Below are 20,715 nucleotides of genomic sequence, written 5' to 3' on the forward strand. Positions count from 1 at the left end.
TCATATTATCTGGCTGTATAGCAAATGAAAAAATACAATTACTTTATTAGGCAAGTAAAAAAAATTGTCTTTTAATATTTGTGCGTTTTTATTAATTTAGGGCCCCTTTATAACATATGCTACATGTCCCGCACTAGCTTAATCCGGCTCTGCTCGGCCTCCCTGCGCACGTGTGTATTTAGCGTGAAATGCGTGTGCCGTCTGCCTGCTTCGACAAGCGGACGCTTCAAATCCCACTGACGTCAGTCGAGAAGAGTAAGCTCACCGTGCGCCGCTGGAATCGCCCAGATTTGAAAAGCAACGACAGATAGCTCGATTGGGATTGCACATTGCAACCATCGCCGCATACTGTCAAACCGCTGCACATCGTGTCTGTGAAACATTGCGCCCCGGTGATAGCCTTGCACCATTGGAATGGTGCACATACCAAATGTAATAATTACGGTATATTTTTTACCCTCCGTATATATGTGTACTCAAGATCACTGAGTAAAAATACCACTTCTGGCTGCCATCAATCCTCTTGAATGCCAGTTGCCTTCTATATTTTGCCACTATTATTTAAAATGATTCTTATCTCATCTGGCTCTTCATTCCAAGCATTGGCAAGTTTCTTGTAACTGTAATGTAATAGCTTCACTACGCGCCAGGAAAGTCTGTCCATATGGCATAATTCATGTTGCAATTCATGTGGTTGACAGGCACCCCACTTGTTGATTGACAAATATATTTTTGATTTCTCGAACGACCAGAGGGAGCAGAATGATCAAGGTGAGGAATATCTGCAAATGCAACATATAGTACACAATAAATCACACAGTGAGCATTAATTATACTTATTTATCCGTGATGTATTTTGATGAGAGGGCTTGGGTACCATACATCTAATCGTGTCAACAGACATTTATGCAGTTTAGTATTTTCTGCGGTAAAGTGCAATCCATCACTCATATCACCGATCACAATACAAGCTTTTAGTGAGCTCAGATGTAATTTGAATGGCTTACCAAACTCAGCACACACAGTTATAAACTCTTCGTAACTTTACTTACCATAACAATGAAGAATACGAAAACCCATTCCCAGCCAAAACGGCTGTATATGACTGCCACGATAAACTGCAGCGAGAAAAATCAGGGTGGGAAGTAAAATAACTTGGTTAAAATAAACACAACAGTACCTGTGAAACGCATACGCATGTGGTTATTGTAAATACTTATGGTAAAAAAAACAGTGCACACTACATTTCATAATGCATAAATATACCCTCAAGATAATGATTCATATATTGGGTCAGCAGACAGTCTCTCAACTATCGTGAAAGTCACGTTGGCTACCCCATGCTGAAGCTAAACGAGACATCTGCTCAAAGTTACATGCGGTGTTAATTATAAAACATATTTCGCAGATTTTAGATAAATATCACCACCACCACACCAGAATATGGAAAACATAATCAGCAATGTGTAATGTATTACTCATCATGTATTTCACACCCTAATAGTTGCGTGCGATTCCCTAGGAATTTTTCAAACTGTCTTGGTGATTTCCTGTTATCCCCACAATTGACTGGACAATAGTATGAATGTAGCACGTGGTAAATAGGAGCATGCGCACAGCAAGGAGGTGCACGGACAACAGGGGATTGCAAGATTTTGTTTAACCATCTGCTCGTGCTGCTACGCACATTTTACAAAAACTATATTAGAGAGATGTATTATTGTACCGACACCATACTCTCATACCGCAGGCTATGCTCACTTACATAGGCTTAATGTAATTATGTTGGGCATGAAATGAAATAAAATTAAAGGTAGCCCTGCCTTGCTGAGCTTGAAGAGGCGTGGGTACTTTGTATCTATACCGGATAATGACAATCCATATACCATAATCACAATATACTGGAGGAATCCGATGAGCTATAAAGCTTTCTTCACAGATGTCCAGTGGGGGCAGGTAAGAACATTATAACAACAAACAATACAAAAAACGATAGGAGTGCAAAGTACAAGACAGGTAAACAAATCACCCAAACACGTACAAATACAACTAAAACATCCCCATCCTACCAGGCAAAGCCCACCGATGTATTAACTTGTTTTTCAGAAGCGACCTGGCCACAAATAATTATAGCTCAACAAAGTGTGCACATTTTTTTTCTGCAATGTTTTGCTGTCTTTTCTTGGATTTCTGTTTGCACTTAGTCACATATTCACTTTAAGATGTTTTTTGTTCATGTTTTTGTTTTTTGTTTGTTGCGGTTGCACCCGATTCAAGAGCCGAATGGCTCACAGGGCTATACCTATAATAAATGAACTTGAACTTGATTTATAGCAGACAAAATGTGTTCCTTTCACCAACCTGCACTGACCAGCGTGGTGAAGCACGGTGAAGGATGGAGGTAGGGGGGGGGATGAGTATTGGAGTTACCTGTCCTACGGAAGCCCCCAGGCTGCCCGTTCCATCCACGATGCCAGTCACAGTGCCCAACGCCTCCCGGTTGCCCTGAATTGTGCCCTGCTGGCCCAGGTCAGCCGGCACAGCTGAGCTGATGAGGTTAGCTGTCCCACTCACGAAAAACCCTGCGCCCACACGGCACCATGGACACGAGCACACGTTATTCATTGGGGCATATCAGTGGTTCTTATACTTATTATCTCTTGGTCCACACTTTATAATTACATCAATAAACTGTGATATATTTTGGGCGGAAAGCAGCATTAAGTGGGTAAGCGCATAGCGAAATGAAGCCGATCGCCTTAGTTTGATTCCTGGCCATGGCTAAATGAGTGGCGAGTGATGTCCGGGCGGATCGTGTGACTGGCTCCTCAACTCTTCACGAACACACACTGACCAGAGTCGTGAAGTATCCTCAAAACAACCCCGTGACTAATACTGCTGGGGAGGCTTTATCCAGCAATTATCTTTATACCTGTTGTCTGTTTTTTTTTCTTTACGTGACACCACAGAAATAATTCCGATGGAAATAAAAGCTATGAAAAATGATGACAATGCCTAACAAATCTTGACTTAAAGTTTTCGTGACTGCAGGAATTCATATTTTACCGAATGACCCAAGAATATGCCTAACGAAGTTTTGGAAAAGAATGAAGAAAGAAGTTTCACGTTCATTTTGTTTAACCAATTGGGATTTTATAGATAGCAGGATGAGTCTCATTTTCAAGAGTGAACTGGGTCACCAGGGTCACCAAAACAAAATGAGAGAACACGAAGTTAAAGAAGATGTAATGAAATGCAAATAGATAAAGTTTAAGAATGGTAATCGTCGCTACATAGTCGCCTTTAGAAACTTAAACTGAACCGTAATGCATGATAGAGATATAACCATTGCACCAGAGAAGCAATTCCATTAAGATCTTGACATTCAAGTAAGCTGGAAATATTACCTATAAATACATGAACTTAAAAAAAAAACTAAAGCACTCTGCCCAGTACACTTGAAGGTGAATTTGCTTCATAGCAGAAGTAAAAATCAATGACTGAGCAAATATCTGACCTGTAACAACCAATAAGAATCCATTCCAAACTCTGTTGCTGAAAGGATCTGGAAAGAGAGAAAAAAAACATGAATTATTTATGAAAGCAATTCGCGATAAAAAAAATTTAACTCACAACACACCAGCAGCATTCTCATTGCTACAGCGTCTGCTTTTCTAAAGCAACTCGCATCTTGACTTTGTTTCGCTCGCCAAACGTAATTCTACCACCGCAAAGTCACGTAGAAGGGAAATCATAAAATAATAAAAACAAAAACATAATGAAATACAATTCTCACGACGTTTCGGCCACAACGCAAGCAGCCGTCCTCGCTGTCTTTCCGACAGACCTGTTCTTCACCTGAGGACGGCTGCTTGCGTTGTGGCCGAAACGTCGTGAGAATTGTATTTTATTATGTTTAATTTTTATTATTTTATTATTTCCCTTCTACGTGACTTTACCGAAAGAACCAAGAAGATGAATCCCTGCAGTCACGAAAGCTTTAAATTAAAATTTCTACCACCGTACTCACTGAGGTAGCAGGCCAGAGTGGCAACCGCCAGCAGCAGCATCAGGGCAATGACGGGCGCCCGCTTTCCCAGGCGGTCGGATATCAACCCAGCCATGGCGCCACCTGGAACATAATAATCTGCTATTTAGAGATGTATGTATGTCTGTGCATTGAACTTCTTTCGCACCGTACGTAGCCAGCCGTGCTAATCGGAGGTGGGGGGAAGGAGTGAATGCGCTCGATACATATACATTTTCAATGAGAGTGGAAGCTGAGTCTGAAGCGCAGTTCAACAGCAAACAACTGAAGCCAGGAGGATGCCGTGACCTCGAGAATAAGAATCACAGATGTCCAGAGAGAAACAAACTTGAATTTCGAGCAGGTGCCAAATTCTTCACACCGGACCCTTTTGTTATCATTGAAAAGGCTTCAAACTCAAGTTGTGCAGCCCAAAATACACAGCCCAGGTATCTGCTTTTTAAAATTCAAAATTGCATCTTCCTGTAAATGACCTTTATGTATGTACGTCGAACTTCTTTCGCACCATACGTAGCCAACCGTGATAATTGGAGGTGTGAGAGAAGGCAACCAACTAAATACAAAAATCAGTTCTAAGAAAGTTGTTCACATTGAAATTCAAAAGCGCATAGCTCAAGTGGCTTCCTAATATCGGAAGGAAGAGTGGTCCTGACGGTTGTAAAATTCGCGGTCTTCCACCACATGGCAGAAGGGGCTCTTAGGGTATATGGCCTACTCTTCCACGTTGGCCTGACATCTTGGTAGGGGTGGGAGTGCCCACAATTTAGCCCACCACACCGCGACCTGCTGATCGACTAACCATGGTGAACACATTTAAATTGTTGGGTGTGCAGAGGTGGGGGTTTGGACGCGTGAAAATAAATTAACTGATGGGATGAGAGGTGCCATGAAAGGAGTCCATGAATTCGCCCTCCAACTGTTGTGGAACGGCCATGGTTTACAGTAGGCCCTCAGTAAAACTAAGCCCAAGGATAATTAACCGGCGAAATGCTTTAAGCTTGTGACCAAATCACCAGCAATCCACCCGATCTTGTTATATCTCGGAAGCTAAGCTGGCTTGAGGCTGGTCAGTGCTTGGATGGGCGACCACCGTGTGTAAAACAGATGCTATAGGCTGCCGGCCGCGGGTTACGTTGCCGACAGAGGGCAGTGCGGAAAAAATCACCGTTGCATTGCACTATGCTCCAACATTTATGCCGCTCGCCTTCAACCTGCACCGAGCAAGTCGTGTTGAAGTATGGCCAAATAACCCCCTTGTGGAACGTGGCAAGACTTTCATCCAGCAGTGGTACGGCTATTCTTGTACTATCGTGCAGATGAACTTCTACTTGTGCGGGTTGACAAAAGACAAAAATGTTGCTGTGACATCATAAAACACGCACAACGATCTAAACCAAGTCCGGACGTGCTTACCAATGATGCCTCCGAAGTCGTACCATATTGACATGCGGCTTGCGTCCACCTGGTCCAGCTGAACTCGTAGGCCAGGTAGTACGGCAGCCAGAAGAAGAAGGCGTAGTTGACCAGCTTGAGGCACGCGTACGCCAAGGCGTACTGCACCCCGCAGAGACAGGGACGGCGATGGTATCATTTACGCAGAGATGCCCACGCAAGGAAAGTCAATGCAGGCTATGTTCCCCAATAGCGCCGCTGTTTTTTACGTACGCTAATTAGATATATAACGCGGTGAATGTATTACGGAACACGTTTTTAATAACGCAGACGCCAATTGGATGTAACGCGATTGAGTGAACGGAACTACGTCGGGCGAGTAGGAATAAGCGCGTCGTACGGCTGGACTTTTGCAGCTGTTTTAGACTAATTTCAGGGTGGCTGATTCCAAATCTGATCTCAGATTTGCTTTATCACATCTCATTTTTATGCTATCGGCATACCCCATTTTCATTGATTTTACCCGAAATAAAACTCTGTCACTTACGATTGCAAGTTGTTGCGAGTCAGTGACTGCTTTAGTGTTAAAATATGGTGCTGTATTTTAGGATAGTGTGTTTATAATATCATTGTATGTAGATATCCACATTTATTTAATATTTTTCTTCTGTTTTTATTGAAAATGCAATATTTGATATCTCAAAAACCTGATGTGATAGACACAAACTGATGCCAGATTTGGAATCAGCACCCCAAAATTACCTTAAAACCGTTGGGATACCTTATGCCAGAAAAAGTGTGTTGACCAGTGTTATAGACGCTACCCACGCTCCTCAGTCTTTGTTCAGCCTGCATTACGCATCTCACGCGTTACCGCGGCCTGTGCTTTACCCCCCCCCCCCATATTAAATATTATTTGTTATATAACACAATTACCGTGCTATAGGAGAATACATTGTACAGGTATTTATCAAAACGTGTCTTAAAGCAATGCAATCAGAGCAACTTGACACACAATGTGTACACTAATGTACTGCACACAAAAAACAAATACTTTGGTGTCAATTGAGAAGTTGGTGGCTCGGCACAGTCCCGGCACGGTCCCGGCACGGCTCGGTTGCGCGGTGGAAAAAAAAGTACAAGGGTGGCAAGCGATCTCGGTTTGGCGAGATATCCGACAACCGCTCCTCACCACTGCCACGCCAGGCAAGCAGACGATCTTGAAGAAACCCAAAGCAGGTTTTTCCGTGGGTATGGAAGAACCCTCCCTCGGCCCATCGTCCGGAGGGGTTCCGTACGTGCGCTGGTTCGCCATGTCCACCACTGGCAGGCTTTCCGAAGCTTTGCTCCACGTCACGGACGCCTCCCTGCAACTTCTCTCCTCCTCTTCTATGCTCGCCAATGGCAGGCCTGCAAAAGCAAAGTGGCATTAGAGTTGTGGTCCGCTCGGTGTAAAATAGTGCGTGATTCGATAAAGATGGATACAGCGATTTACCCCGGTTTACGTCAGGTGGATGCGTTCCCGAAACGTGCGACGACGAATATCATCTAAACGACATCAACCGAAGCGGTTTACAGGTTAGTAGTCGGTGGTGGTGGTGGAGGCGAAGGTTGAGAAACGACGGATAACGAGAAAGGACGGACGACGGTGCTGTCAGCGACGTGAGTGTGGGGTTGAGGCGACGTTCATAAAGTGACGACGCATTTGCGAAACGACGTGAAATGGGGAGGCGTGAATTGCGTTGTTACTGTACAGTTTATAGAAATATTGCATGGCCACTTGGGTAGACGACAGTTGTCTAGTGAAGCCTGACGACTGACATCGATCACCCAGCCATATCGTCAATAACAAATGATCTCCTTTAGTTTAAGACAGAAGGGGGAAGCGCTGGTACACTGTGTTGAGCTTCCTGCGCTATGAACCCCGCGGTTGAGCTCCATTCCCGACCGCGGCTAACATCGGTGGCGAGTGATATCTGAACCATTCCTGGGCTCCGTATTCACCAATCCGCGCCGGCAAATCTGGGTTCATTCTCGCCCAACAAACCCACATGGCTAACGCGGTGTTGGAGAGGTCCTCAATCAACAGGAAAGGGATACCCATAGGGCAACGTTCTTCATTGCAAGGCCCGCAGGCCACTAGCGGCTCCTGGTGGCTTTTAGTGCGGCTCCTAACGTGCTGCTCCAGACAGTAGACAAATGTGAAAACACCCCCCACCACCATCGTCATCATCATCGTGCTGCTGTCAAACCACCCGATGGTTTCAAATGGTGTGGTGGCCCTCACACTGACGATGTCTTATCGGCGAAAGTGGCCCACCTCTGAAAAAGAGTGAAGAACACTGCCTTAGGCAATACTAAAAACGACATGTCATAATGTCATCTGCGGTGTAAGATGGCAGGGAGTGCCTCACCAACTTCAGCAGGGGAGACGGCCATCCCGAAAAAGACGACGATTCCTCCAGAAAACAGGAGGGACGCCATCACGAGAAACGTGTACTGTTGCGCAATCAGAGACACGCGTATCATCATCCGTTAGTTTTAACGGTCACATTTTTACTTTGCGTGCAATCTCTCTCGTAACTGTCCACTTTACAACCTCGATTAAAAGGTATGTTTCTAGCTTACGTGCGTTCTCTAATCCCCGTGTGTCTCTTTCTCTCTCTCTCTCAGTATAATTTCCAGGCTGCAGGACTGCGTGCTTCTTTGTACACTTTCCATTTGCTATGTTAATGTTCACATGTCTGATCCATATGCTATTGGAGGTCGTCTGCATTCATTATATTTTAAAATACTTTTGAACACAAACTCGTGTTGGGAAGCACTACAGAAACCATGCATATGCATAATTTGTCTTCCTTGTTTTTATTAAAGTTTCGTACTATCCCATTTACCCTCGCGGCATACATCAGAATAAAGTTCCATTCCGGATCTTTTGTAACTGAATATCTACACAGAAAGTAAAATGGCCTAGGATTATTATCACAGGAATTTGCGAAACATCCTCCAAGGGCTTGTATATCTAATACAATCTCTAGGCTGTACTCTTACTGGTAGGAACCTCCTGGTTACACCAGCCCACAGGGGATTATTGTGTCCGTCCGTATCGTCGTGCATCCAAAAATGGGAGGGGTGGGGCTGGGTGGAGAGGGGAGGGTGGGGAAGGCTGGGTGGGGAGGGGAGGGTGGGGAGGGGCTGGGTGGGGAGGGTGGGGCTGGGTGGAGAGGGGCTGGTCACCCCGTGGTGCCCTTATAAAACTCAACGCTTAACCTACTCACGCCGGCTTGTACCCACCCTCACAGTCGGGCATATTTGCGGAATACACCACGCCACCGTTGAACCTTGCCATTGACCGAGCAACCCAACGTTCCTACCAGCTCCCTCCGCAGAAATGTGTTTAAATACGATCAGAGGAGTGACTAGCTATTTCCGTCTGTGTGTCAGAGCATTTGAATGGCATCAGTGGTATGCAGCATTTGTTAAACAAGCCTGCTTCTGCTGATGAGATCCAGAAATTCAAAACCGGTCCAGTCTGTTTAGCGCAGGATGACATTGGTCTGGAGAGTCAATAGGCTGACTTACGAAATTTGATTTGTATTTACATGTGCATTGAATGGAGGTTTGCATATATGTTCTACCCATAACACTCCACAGCATTGCATACTGAGTTCGTATACAAATACTATGCCTGTCAGACTTTTACAATATAGGGGCTTAACTGATTAGATTCGTGACAGTTCGTGTTACCGACTGCCTGCCAGATGAACCGATTGACAGATAAGTGTACTTTGACTGACATACGGACGTCTGACATAGGCAACCATGGATCATGTGCCGACTGACATTTAGAAACATGCGTTGAAATTAAGTGAATTCCTGAGTGGGCTATGCCGAGTAGGATGGGAACGGTTTAGTTTTATTTGTACGTGTGTGGGTGATTTGTTTAACTTTCTTGCACTTTGCATTCCTGTCCTGTTTTTATATTGTTTGTTGTTGTAAGGTTCTGACCCGCCCCTACTGGACATCTGTGAAAAAGAGCTTTATAGCTCATCGGATTCCTCCTGCAGTATAAATAAACACATTCCTGCGGAGGGAGCTGGTAGGAACGTTGGGTTGCTTGGTCAATGGCCAGGTTCAACGGCGGCGTGGTGTATTCCGCAAATATGGCCGACTGTGAGGGCGGGCACAAGCCGGCGTGAGTAGGTTAAACGTTGAGTTTTATAAGGGCACCACGGGGTGACCAGCCCCTCCCCACCCAGCCCACCCCTCCCACCCCCCACCCAGCCCCTCCCCACCCAGTCCCTTCCCACCCTCCCCACCCAGCCCCTCCCCATCCTCCCCTCTCCACCCAGCCCCACTCCTCCCATTTTGGATACACGACGGACGGACGGACACAATAATCCCCTGTGGGCTAGTGGAACCAGGTGGTTCCTACCAGTATAATTCTGATTCTGAATGGAGGATAGACACAGTGACGCACGAGCCTCACCGTGCAGGTGTGTTCACTGACTCGAGCGTGGCTCGCATACCTCATAGCCGTAGCCGATGACCGTGGAGACGAGCAGAGCTCCAGGATGTTTCCAATGCAGCCACAGGAGCTCCACACTCCAAATATGAACCCACGGCTGGCAAAATAAAATGTCAATGACGTGAGCAAAATGTAGCGGTAGGCGGAATCAATTATTTTGTGACGCTCCTGCTGTATTGGCAGCGGTGCACAAGCACGATAAACAACTAAAACAACTCAACACATTTGTCAACAACGCTGCGCTAAAATGGGAAAATAAATAAATAATCGACGACGTTTTTGGGTAATGACCGTTCATCGTAGCACATGGACAGAGAGGCCACAGAGGTAATGAATAAAGAGTTCGAGACTGCACTCAGCACCTCCTCGTCTCAGTGATTTCGTAGCAATGACCTTGCGCTAGACGTCTCTACCTCTTGTTGCCAAACCAATTGCCCATGATAGCCACAGTGCAGGGCCAGCCAGTGGACTGGACGAATCCGTTGAGAGCCCAGAGGAAAGCGTAGAAGGGCATGTTGTAGAATCCCAGCCACTCCGTGACGCTCCCGAACACAAATGCCTGCGTGGGACACGAATACCGGTCACTTTACATGTAGAAGACTCGAAAAAGGTAACGAACGTTTCTTATCCATTTAAAGCTTTCGTGACTGCAGGGATTCATCTTCTTGGTTCTTTTGGTAAAGTCACGAAGAATGGAAATAATAAAATAATAAAAATAAAACATAATAAAATCATTATCACGACGTTTCGGCCACAACGCAAGTAGCCGTCTTCAGGTGAAGAACAGGTCTGTCGAGACGACAGAGTCTGAATGACACACCCCAGGCTTGGAACCAAGAAGATGAACGTTTCTTACTTAATTGAGAATCCGGTAGAGATTATCTCCTGTTTATAGCCCTGAGCCAGTGGTGGAATATTCCAACATTTTTACGGTGATTGTGAGTCTTTCAATTGAACAATAATTATTCATTTCTCATGTAAATATACAATACAGTAGTCATAATCTCAACCCGTCAGCTCCGTAGCAAAGGGGATAACAGCCAGGAATTATGCACAGAGATTCAAATACACGTCTCTCGTTGTATGTCCTTCCAACATCGTAGTGCATTTGTATGAACGTGCAGTCCCCGCACAGCTGCAGATTGGCTTCGGCTCAATCAGATGTTGAGAAGTGTAATCGCGAGAGACGTAGAGCCAGAGGTTTCTTACCACCAAAGCGGATAACCACATGCCCACGGACAGCACCAATCGCAGGTTAAATCTATCGCTCAGAAATCCGCTGATGTATGATCCCTGAGTGAAAAACACCGACACGTACGTAAAAAATACATCCACAATTCTGCTCACCATTGTTATTAATCACGCACACACAGTAAGAAGAGTTAACACTGCTCAGAGTGATCACTATTCAAATGCAAAGTCATACTTCCGCAGTGCATCAGGTTGCCACATCTGGGGTAGAAAAAAAAAAACCTGGCCTCGCTAACAACACTTGCCCCAACAGTTTGTTCAATGCTATAAGGGGGATATTTGCCTTTGTACATATGTATGCATGTTAAACTTATTTCGCATCGTACATAGCCAACCGTGGTAGTCAGAGGTGCTGGATAAGGACAACAAAATATATACAAAAGTTTCTGAGCAAGTTTGGCCACTCATGGCCAGTATAATTCGGCGTGGTGAAGGTGATGGCAGACCAAAATGCACGGGAATGGACCCATGAAGTGATGCTGGCTCTGAGCACTGAATGTCGTGAATCAGGGCATATCTCTGCGTCACCTACCAGGGCATATGTGAAGAGGAATATGGTGTCAAGGGCACCGAGAAACAGTGACGCCTTTTCTTCATCGGGGAAGAGCGAGTGTGCTGACCAAATCTGCAGAGACCGATAAAGACCGATGCCACTTTGTTTCCATGTTCACACACTGGAGGGTTAACGCAATATCATTGTTATATTTACGATATTACTTTGCACAGCATGGCGATTAACGCAACATCTACGTTCCATAACTTTGTAACTGTTTCATATTTTTAGCAAATATATTTTTGTATTTGCAGCGCAAAGTAAATATTGGCCAAAAGTTCTTCAACTGCAGTTCACTCAACATACCCTGCCGAAAGTATAATTATTCGTAAGTCGAGGACTGCCGGTATATATGTAAAGACGACTTCGACGCACTTGTCTTCAGAAGGTTTATTTTATTAAGGAGACACGTGCTCACACTCCAACAGCGGAGACCCCCACTGCAACAGCTCCGAGTCTCCCGTGCATATCCCCTTATATACGGTCCGAGGCCACGCCCCCATTCCCGAACCTTCTCGCTGGTTCTAGATGCTCGCTCTACCGGCAGACTCTACCATCCTCTTCCGTCACCTGGCCACGCTCCTATTCTCGATCATTCCCGTAGCCACCAGTTCATTCATACTGCAGGCTGACTCCCCTGTCATTACCTCCCGTGGCCACTAGTCCATTCGCACTGCAGGCTGACTCCCCTGTCATTACCTCCCGTGGCCACTAGTCCATTCGCACTGCAGGCTGACTCCCCTGTCATTACCTCCCGTGGCCACCAGTCCACTCACACTGCAGGCTGACTCCCCTGTCATTACCTCCCGTGACCACCAGTCCATTCACACTGCAGGCTGACTCCCCTGTCATTACCTCCCGTGGCCACTAGTCCACTCGCACTGCAGGCTGACTCCCCTGTCATTACCTCCCGTGGCCACTAGTCCACTCGACTGCAGGCTGACTCCCCTGTCATTACCTCCCGTGGCCACTAGTCCATTCACACTGCAGGCTGACTCCCCTGTCATTACCTCCCGTGGCCACCAGTCCACTCACACTGCAGGCTGACTCCCCTGTCATTACCTCCCGTGGCCACCAGTCCATTCAACTGCAGGCTGACTCCCCTGTCATTACCTCCCGTGGCCACTAGTCCATTCGCACTGCAGGCTGACTCCCCTGTCATTACCTCCCGTGGCCACTAGTCCATTCAACTGCAGGCTGACTCCCCTGTCATTACCTCCCGTGGCCACCAGTCCATTCACACTGCAGGCTGACTCCCCTGTCATTACCTCCCGTGGCCACTAGTCCATTCAACTGCAGGCTGACTCCCCTGTCATTACCTCCCGTGGCCACTAGTCCATTCGCACTGCAGGCTGACTCCCCTGTCATTACCTCCCGTGGCCACTAGTCCATTCGCACTGCAGGCTGACTCCCCTGTCATTACCTCCCGTGGCCACTAGTCCATTCAACTGCAGGCTGACTCCCCTGTCATTACCTCCCGTGGCCACTAGTCCACTCACACTGCAGGCTGACTCCCCTGTCATTACCTCCCGTGGCCACTAGTCCACTCAACTGCAGGCTGACTCCCCTGTCATTACCTCCCGTAGCCACTAGTCCATTCGACTGCAGGCTGACTCCCCTGTCATTACCTCCCGTGGCCACTAGTCCATTCGCACTGCAGGCTGACTCCCCTGTCATTACCTCCCGTGGCCACTAGTCCATTCACACTGCAGGCTGACTCCCCTGTCATTACCTCCCGTGGCCACAGTCCACTCACACTGCAGGCTGACTCCCCTGTCATTACCTCCCGTGGCCACTAGTCCACTCACACTGCAGGCTGACTCCCCTGTCATTACCTCCCGTGGCCACCAGTCCATTCACACTGCAGGCTGACTCCCCTGTCATTACCTCCCGTGGCCACTAGTCTACTCACACCGTAGTAGGTTGGCTGTACTGTCATTACACATATATTGTGCCTCTTCTCGTTTCACATCCACTGTCCTCGCATCCCGTTCCACAACATCCTTCCCTCCCACCCTCGGTCTCCCTCTACTCCTTCTGCCCAGAACCGATGGCATCTGCATAGCCCTGCTCATTGCGTCTTTGTGCTTCCTCAACACACGTCCAAAACCATATGTTCCACAGATGTCCACTGGACATTGATGAAAAACAGCTTGATGGCTCATTGGAATCCTCCAGTATACATAAATATTCAAGTATAAATACATATGCCAGTAGAAATACATATTCCGATCTAAGTTCAGCTTCTCGTACCTTCTCGATCGCGCTCGTAACCCCCTACTATGGCTCGAGCTTCGTCACACACGGACCTCGCTGAGAATAAAAACATTTGTGCAGGAGGAGAGATCCTGGTGCCTCTCTCACCTCGGGTGGACTGAGTGTTTCCGTCGAGTCGTTGATCGGCATTCGCGTCCACTCGCTGAGGAAGCTGACCTTGACGCAGCTCAAAGTTTTCCGCGTTGCGTTGAACAAAGCGTAGCTGTGAAACAGGTCGGCGAGTGGATCACGCGACCTGTGGACCGCTACTCCTGACGCAATACTCTGGCTCGATCACCTCAATGTAAAATCAGAGTCGTTGCTCTACATCAGCGGTCGGGAACCTATGGCTCGCGAGCCATATATGGCTCTTCCGGTGACGGCATATGGCTCCCGGACAATTTTGAGTTGAAAAAAATAAAAAAATAAAATCAGTTTGGAACTGATTTAAAAATACTTGTGATATTGCTTAATAATACTGTGTCTTTTTAAAGTAAACAGAAATTAGTTTTGAAGATAAATTTCACGGGTCACGGGTCCCGTGACCAGAAGTCGCATTAAAAGTAAGACATATTTACTTTATTATACGTTAAAAATACTATATGCCTCTCAATGAAAGATATTTAGAAATATTTGGCTTTTATGGCTCTCCCAGTCAAAAAGGTTCCCGACCCTGGTCTACATCCACATGCGCCATACGACGGAGGGTGTTTTTTTAAAAAATCAATTTGAAGCAAGGCTAATTATTGTAGCACTTGTAAATACATACAACCCGAGTATTATACCTGGAAAATGTGAGAAGGAAGATGCACAGGTGATGCTGCGTGTATCCATGTCTGGTTAGAGCAGCATGCATTCTCGACCCACTCCAAGCATCTGCTCTCGAGCAAGGAAACAGAAGCAGCATGACAGATTGTTATTCACAGCACTCTCCGCCACGAAAACATTGCCAACACAACTCTGAACCGGGCCCTCTGCAAGCAATGCCTGCGTAACGGGGTTGCCCCTTACACGACAAATTCCTCCGTGTCTTTGTTGGAGTACAGTTGTGTTGAATTGACTTTAAAGGATACAGCAGTGCAGAAGGATATTATCTCGACAGGTGTGCGTGTGGGAAGAACGATGGCACAAGACCGTGACACGTGGAGGCATTGGGTTACCTGATGCGTCAGTGACGCGGGGCAGACTAAGTGCTAAGCACGTTTCCTGTAAAGATGCCCGCGTAACTTAAATGCATGACCTTTTGTTGTGTATAAAATAGAATAAATACAGTCCATTGTACATGCCGTGCCACTCTCGAACCTCGATTAGCATGGTTGGCTACGTACGGTGTGAAATAAGTTCAACATACACATCGATGCATTCCATCCAGTAGAATTCCTCACGATACCTCGTGTGTGTGTTTGTAGTTCTATCAAACAGTTCAGACTGCTCTCTATCATTCATTATGTAGGATAGAAGACACATGAACAGAGTGCCTGACAGTCCAGCAGTTCAGCGCAGTATTTGGTAGACCCACTGGATTCAGCTGATGAGGCTAAAGCGGCCCACGATTTGCATGCTTTCAACATGTGTGGATGTTTAACACAAGTCTGGCGGGTGAGCCCAGTAGCTGACTAATTATACTTTATTTTGAGATACAGAGTCGAAGGTATTGATTCATGTATTTACCATAATGATCTATTACAGAACTTGATGTGATATAATAATACTCATTATAATAATTGACACTGCTTTGTCAATTTACGACAGGGTGGAGGTCTGTGGCATTGCCTGCCTTGTTGGCTATGGGAATTATTGGACCAAATATAGGAACGTGCCCTGCCCAGGAACACTTACCATACTATTCTTAACAGTTTGAATGATGGCACTAATGGGTGTCTATTCACTAATCCACGTGTTCATCGCTCTCTCTCTCTCACACACACAATATCACTTCAAGCATTATCTTACGTAAACGCAACTTGTAACATCGCCAAATGATGACACGATTACATTTTTGGAGACTGGCTCTACGCAGGGAATAATTAAAAGGTCTGTTAGATTTTAGGTTTTAGTTATTTCATCCGGATGAGCTGTTCTGCTCTATTTGATGGGTATCCTGCGGCGGTATAGATGTTGTACAGTACAAATCATATTTACGATCATTGTTACGGAGGTCGCGATACAAACAACGAGTATTGGCACTAGTTGAGGAAGAGCGGAACTTGTCTAACCGTACGAAAAGCAAAACAAACATGAGTACGACATTACTTTTTGAATAGAAATAAAGGATGCAAAACGTAGCCATGAATAATCAATCCGTAGTGTTGATGTGACTTACGAAAAAATATTTACATTAAATATGGCAAACAAAAATAATCAAATCTCCACAATGGGAATTTGCAATAAAATGTAAATAATTCCAAAATGTCACACTTCAGATATGGAATTGATTATCATTTTTATTTATTTATGACCGTGACTCATCTGCGATTATACATTTTGAGAAACAAAATTTTCAACAGCTTTACGAAACACAACTCCGAGTGAGGCTTATAGCACTCACAACCCAACACGCCATTTGGCTCATGGAGATTGTTTTAGATGCCCGAACCAGGTGAGGGCCCTACGAGACAACATAATGTTAAAAATTCTATACCTGACGAATATTAGAGTAATTTTATTATTTCAACTTGTAACACGCACAGCATTTGCTCACTTCGTAGAGAAAGCAACTCGGAGGTGTGTGGAGGAACCACAGACACGCAGGAAACCAGCTAGGCGGTTGGCCGGTACCAACAATTGCCCAATCTCTGCGGTCCCCTCTGTAGTAAAATGTTTACAGCCAAATTAATTAATCTTGATTTGAAGCTTTCGTGACTGCAGGATTCCATACTCTTTGGTTCTTCCGGTAAAGTCACGCAGGTAGAAAATAAAATAAATCACTATTTTTATACCTACGTGACTTTACCGAAATTAATGAATGCTTACATATGGAAATAAACCGGAGCACCAAGCGAAAACCTACACGTGTGAGGGAATAGCATTTCCCGTGTGCAGTCCAGTCCTGCCTTCTGGCGAGCCAGGGTGTCACGGCACGGTGATGTGCACGTGGAGGGAGTTTCGCGAGAATTGTGTGAACCACCAACCCTCGCTGCCCTCCGCACGGCTGGATTCGAGGCGTGCACCACCGACACCCGGACTAATGATTAGCAAGGCCATCATCAAAAGAGATTTAAGAAAGTCAGGGAGGCTTTCGTCGATAGATAAAGAGCATTTTTGTTAACTAAAAAAAAACTTTTAATGTTAAATGTTTCAAGTTTGGTAAATGTGTTTTGTTAAGTGCACATTTACCGGCTAAACAGTGAACACGTTTTTCACAACATTTCTTTCCACGACAACACATCACAATCGATTGCCTCAACATATACACACATACTGAACTAGTAAAAAAAACTATTTATATATGAATTTAAAAAAAAAACTTTTTTTAAAAATTTGCCACACATATTCAACAAAATGAAATGAGATTAGGAAATATACATCATTGTATAAATGCTGAAATGTGCCTTAAATCACGGGGCTACATGTTAAAACGACACAAAAAGCTATTCACGCAAAAATGTAACTGACTCAAAACAAGCCGACGTGTTCTACTTATTTCCCAACAATTATTGTCTGCCCTTTATTACTCACCTACAGATCCCTGACGAATAACAGCAAGAAGACAAACAGAAATCCAATGTGAAGTTCGTTATTTTTTCTTCTTGTTCTTGCGAGAACTCAAGGGAGCAAGCCCCGTGCTGCCGGTCAGAGTTCTGCTGTCATGCGTCTGTGCCCGTGCGCTGCTTCTTAAGAGGCAACACGTGCACGATCTCCACCATGTGGGGCTTTCTCAAAGGCAACTTACGCTTCGTATGCAAAGCACGGTTTAGGACATTCCTGGATGTGTGGCCACCAGAGCTACCCCAGGTGTTGTTTCGGCATGCGGCTGAAAGGTGCGGCCAGGAGATGGCAGTGCTGAGTGTCACAAAGACAAAGATCCCCCGTGTAGCCTTCACAGACTCTAATTCTAGATTTGAAGCTTTCGTGACTGCAATGATTCATATTCTTAGGTTTTTTCGGTAAAGTCACGTAGGTAAAAAACACATTAAAAAGTTAAATAAAATAAAAATCACGACGTTTCGGAGGCAACACAAGCTTCCGTCTTCAGGTGGTACCGTCACAGCCACGACAGCTGTATCAAGTAAATGAGAGATTGCAGGAGCTACCACTCCGTTTATATAATGGTTGGAGAAGGTGGTGGGGCAAGGGCCGCATACTTTTTATTAATATGGTAAGGTGAGGCTTAAGACTAAGAATAGACTGCATAACAAAGGCTGAGCCTTTGTTATGGAGAGGTGCGGTTTGTGACTCAACCTGTGACAGGGGAGACCACCACTAAACATGGTAAAACTGTAATGGTTGTCTGTCAAATAAGATTGGCAAATAAGTGTAGTTAAATCTTTTTTGCATGGTTAATCACATCTTTCCAATGATTACTCAGTTTGTAACCGTCATCACGGTTGAAATTATGTCTGTGTTTGTATATTTGTATGGCTTCGGTGTACAAACCTTTGATGGTAGCCCAGGAGGTTTGCAGAGAACCTTGGTCTCGGAAAAATACAATTTCATGATAGCCCACCGAGTTGTAGCAATGATCGGCAACGGCCGAAGAATCAGTTCTGCCGTGTTTCAGATCTGACTTGTGCTCGCGGACACGATCAGAAACATGACGTTTCGTTTCTCCAATGTAGCAATCACCACCAATGCAACTCAATTTGTAGACTCCAGGATACTGTAAGTCAGGAACGACATCCTTCACAGATGGAATCAAATCACGGATTTTATGCACTGTATTGAATCGGACTTGGATCTTATGTTTGTTTAGAATTTTGGAAGATCTGTTTTTGGTCACGCCTGCTATGTATGGCAACGTGATAGTTTTGGTCGGAGTTTCATGTGGCTGTTTCTGTATGGTGGGAGAAACAGCTTGGCGGATAGTGCGGTCAGAGTATCCGTTCATCCTGAGGGCCCGATGTACATGTCTTAATTCACCGGCCAGGTGGTGTTGGTCAGAAATGCCATGGGCTCTGTGGTATAGCGTTTTGATGAGATAATTCTTTTGAGATGGGTGGTGGGTGGAATCCGGTTTCAAGTAGGAATCTGTGTGGGTGGCTTTCCTGTAGACAGAATGTCCAAGGATCCGTCAGGCCTCCTCTCAAACAGAATATCCAAGAATGGTAGTTTACCGTCTTTCTCCACTTCCATGGTGAATCTGATGGATGGGTGTCTAGAATTGATGTGGTCCAAGAAGTGGTTCAATGCTGGGAGGCCATGTGGCCAGATGACGAAAGTGTCGTCCACATACCTCTTCCACAAGGAAGGACACAGGGTGGATGTCTGGATGGCGTCTGATTCAAACTTTTCCATGAACATGTTGGCTATAACTAGTGACAAGGGGGAGCCCATAGGCGTACCCTCATTCTGTTTGTAGAAGGTGCCATTCCAGGTAAAATAAGTGTTGGTGAGGCAATGCCTAACCAGCGCAGGTACATCAGAATTCAATCCATGTTGGACTAAGTCCTCAATTATTGTTAGGGTGTCCGGTACTGGGACTTTGGTGAACAAAGATACTACATCAAAGCTGACGAGGATGTCATCAGGAGATAGTACCATGTCCTTAACCATAGAGACTAATTGGGTTGAGTTGAGTACTGCCGAAGAGGTCTTGCCTGTGAAGGGGAGCAGAGTATCTGATAGAAAACGGCTAGTTTGTACGTAGGAGAGTTTATCGTCGACACGATGGGTTGTAGCGGGGTGCCTTCTTTATGGATTTTGGGAAGACCATAGAGTCTGGGAGGTCTAGCCGCCGATGGTTTTAGAGAGGGACGTTTGCTTGGTTCGATTAGGGAAGTCGAACTCGTGATGATACTGTTGGGTTTTGTCGTTAGGTTTTTAGTGGGATCGTTTTTAATTTTGGAGTAACTCCCATCATTAAGAAGGTCCAGGATTTTGTTGTTGTATGAATCTTTATCCATGATGACCGTGGCATTGCCCTTGCCAAAGGACGAAATTTCGCCGTCACCCCTAAATATATACCAGTAGAGGATATTATTCTCAGATTGATGTAGCCCTCAGAGGCATAGGACACATCCATGCGGATGTAGCAAGAGCTGAAATAGCTACTATTCTTAAGAATGCTAAGAAACCCACTAGTAACATCAGCAAAAACGAACGCTCTGAACTCGCGGACCTAAAAAAAGAGATGATATAGTCATCCTCTCGGCAGACAAGGGCAATGCCACGGTCATCATGGATAAAGATTCATACAACAACAAAATCCTGGACCTTCTTAATGATGGGAGTTACTCCAAAATTAAAAACGATCCCACTAAAAACCTAACAACAAAAACCAACAGTATCATCACGAGTTCGAATATGTGTTTAGTACTACTTATGCCCGTGCATTATGCAGGACATGCAGCATCAAAGTGAGGGGATAGGGGTAGCACTAATAAAGGGAAGGAGTGTTAATAGTATGTAGCTGCAGCAACCGAAACCACCACGTAAACAACTAAAGTATAAACTACATAGTATCATCAGTATACTAAATATACTGCTGTATATTCACTATACAATTACGATACTATATATTACTTTGTA

General features: G+C 45.3%; 1 pseudogene; it reads right to left on the bottom strand.

Moving 5' to 3' along the window:
- Window positions 1–686: 686 nt before the first annotated feature.
- On the bottom strand, window positions 687–19,728 carry LOC121852122 (annotated as a pseudogene).
- Between the last annotated feature and the right edge of the window lie 987 nt (window positions 19,729–20,715).

The sequence above is a fragment of the Callorhinchus milii genome, unplaced genomic scaffold (genome assembly GCF_018977255.1).
Source record: "Callorhinchus milii isolate IMCB2004 unplaced genomic scaffold, IMCB_Cmil_1.0 Scaffold444, whole genome shotgun sequence".
In the NCBI taxonomy this organism is placed as follows: Eukaryota; Metazoa; Chordata; class Chondrichthyes; order Chimaeriformes; family Callorhinchidae; genus Callorhinchus; species Callorhinchus milii.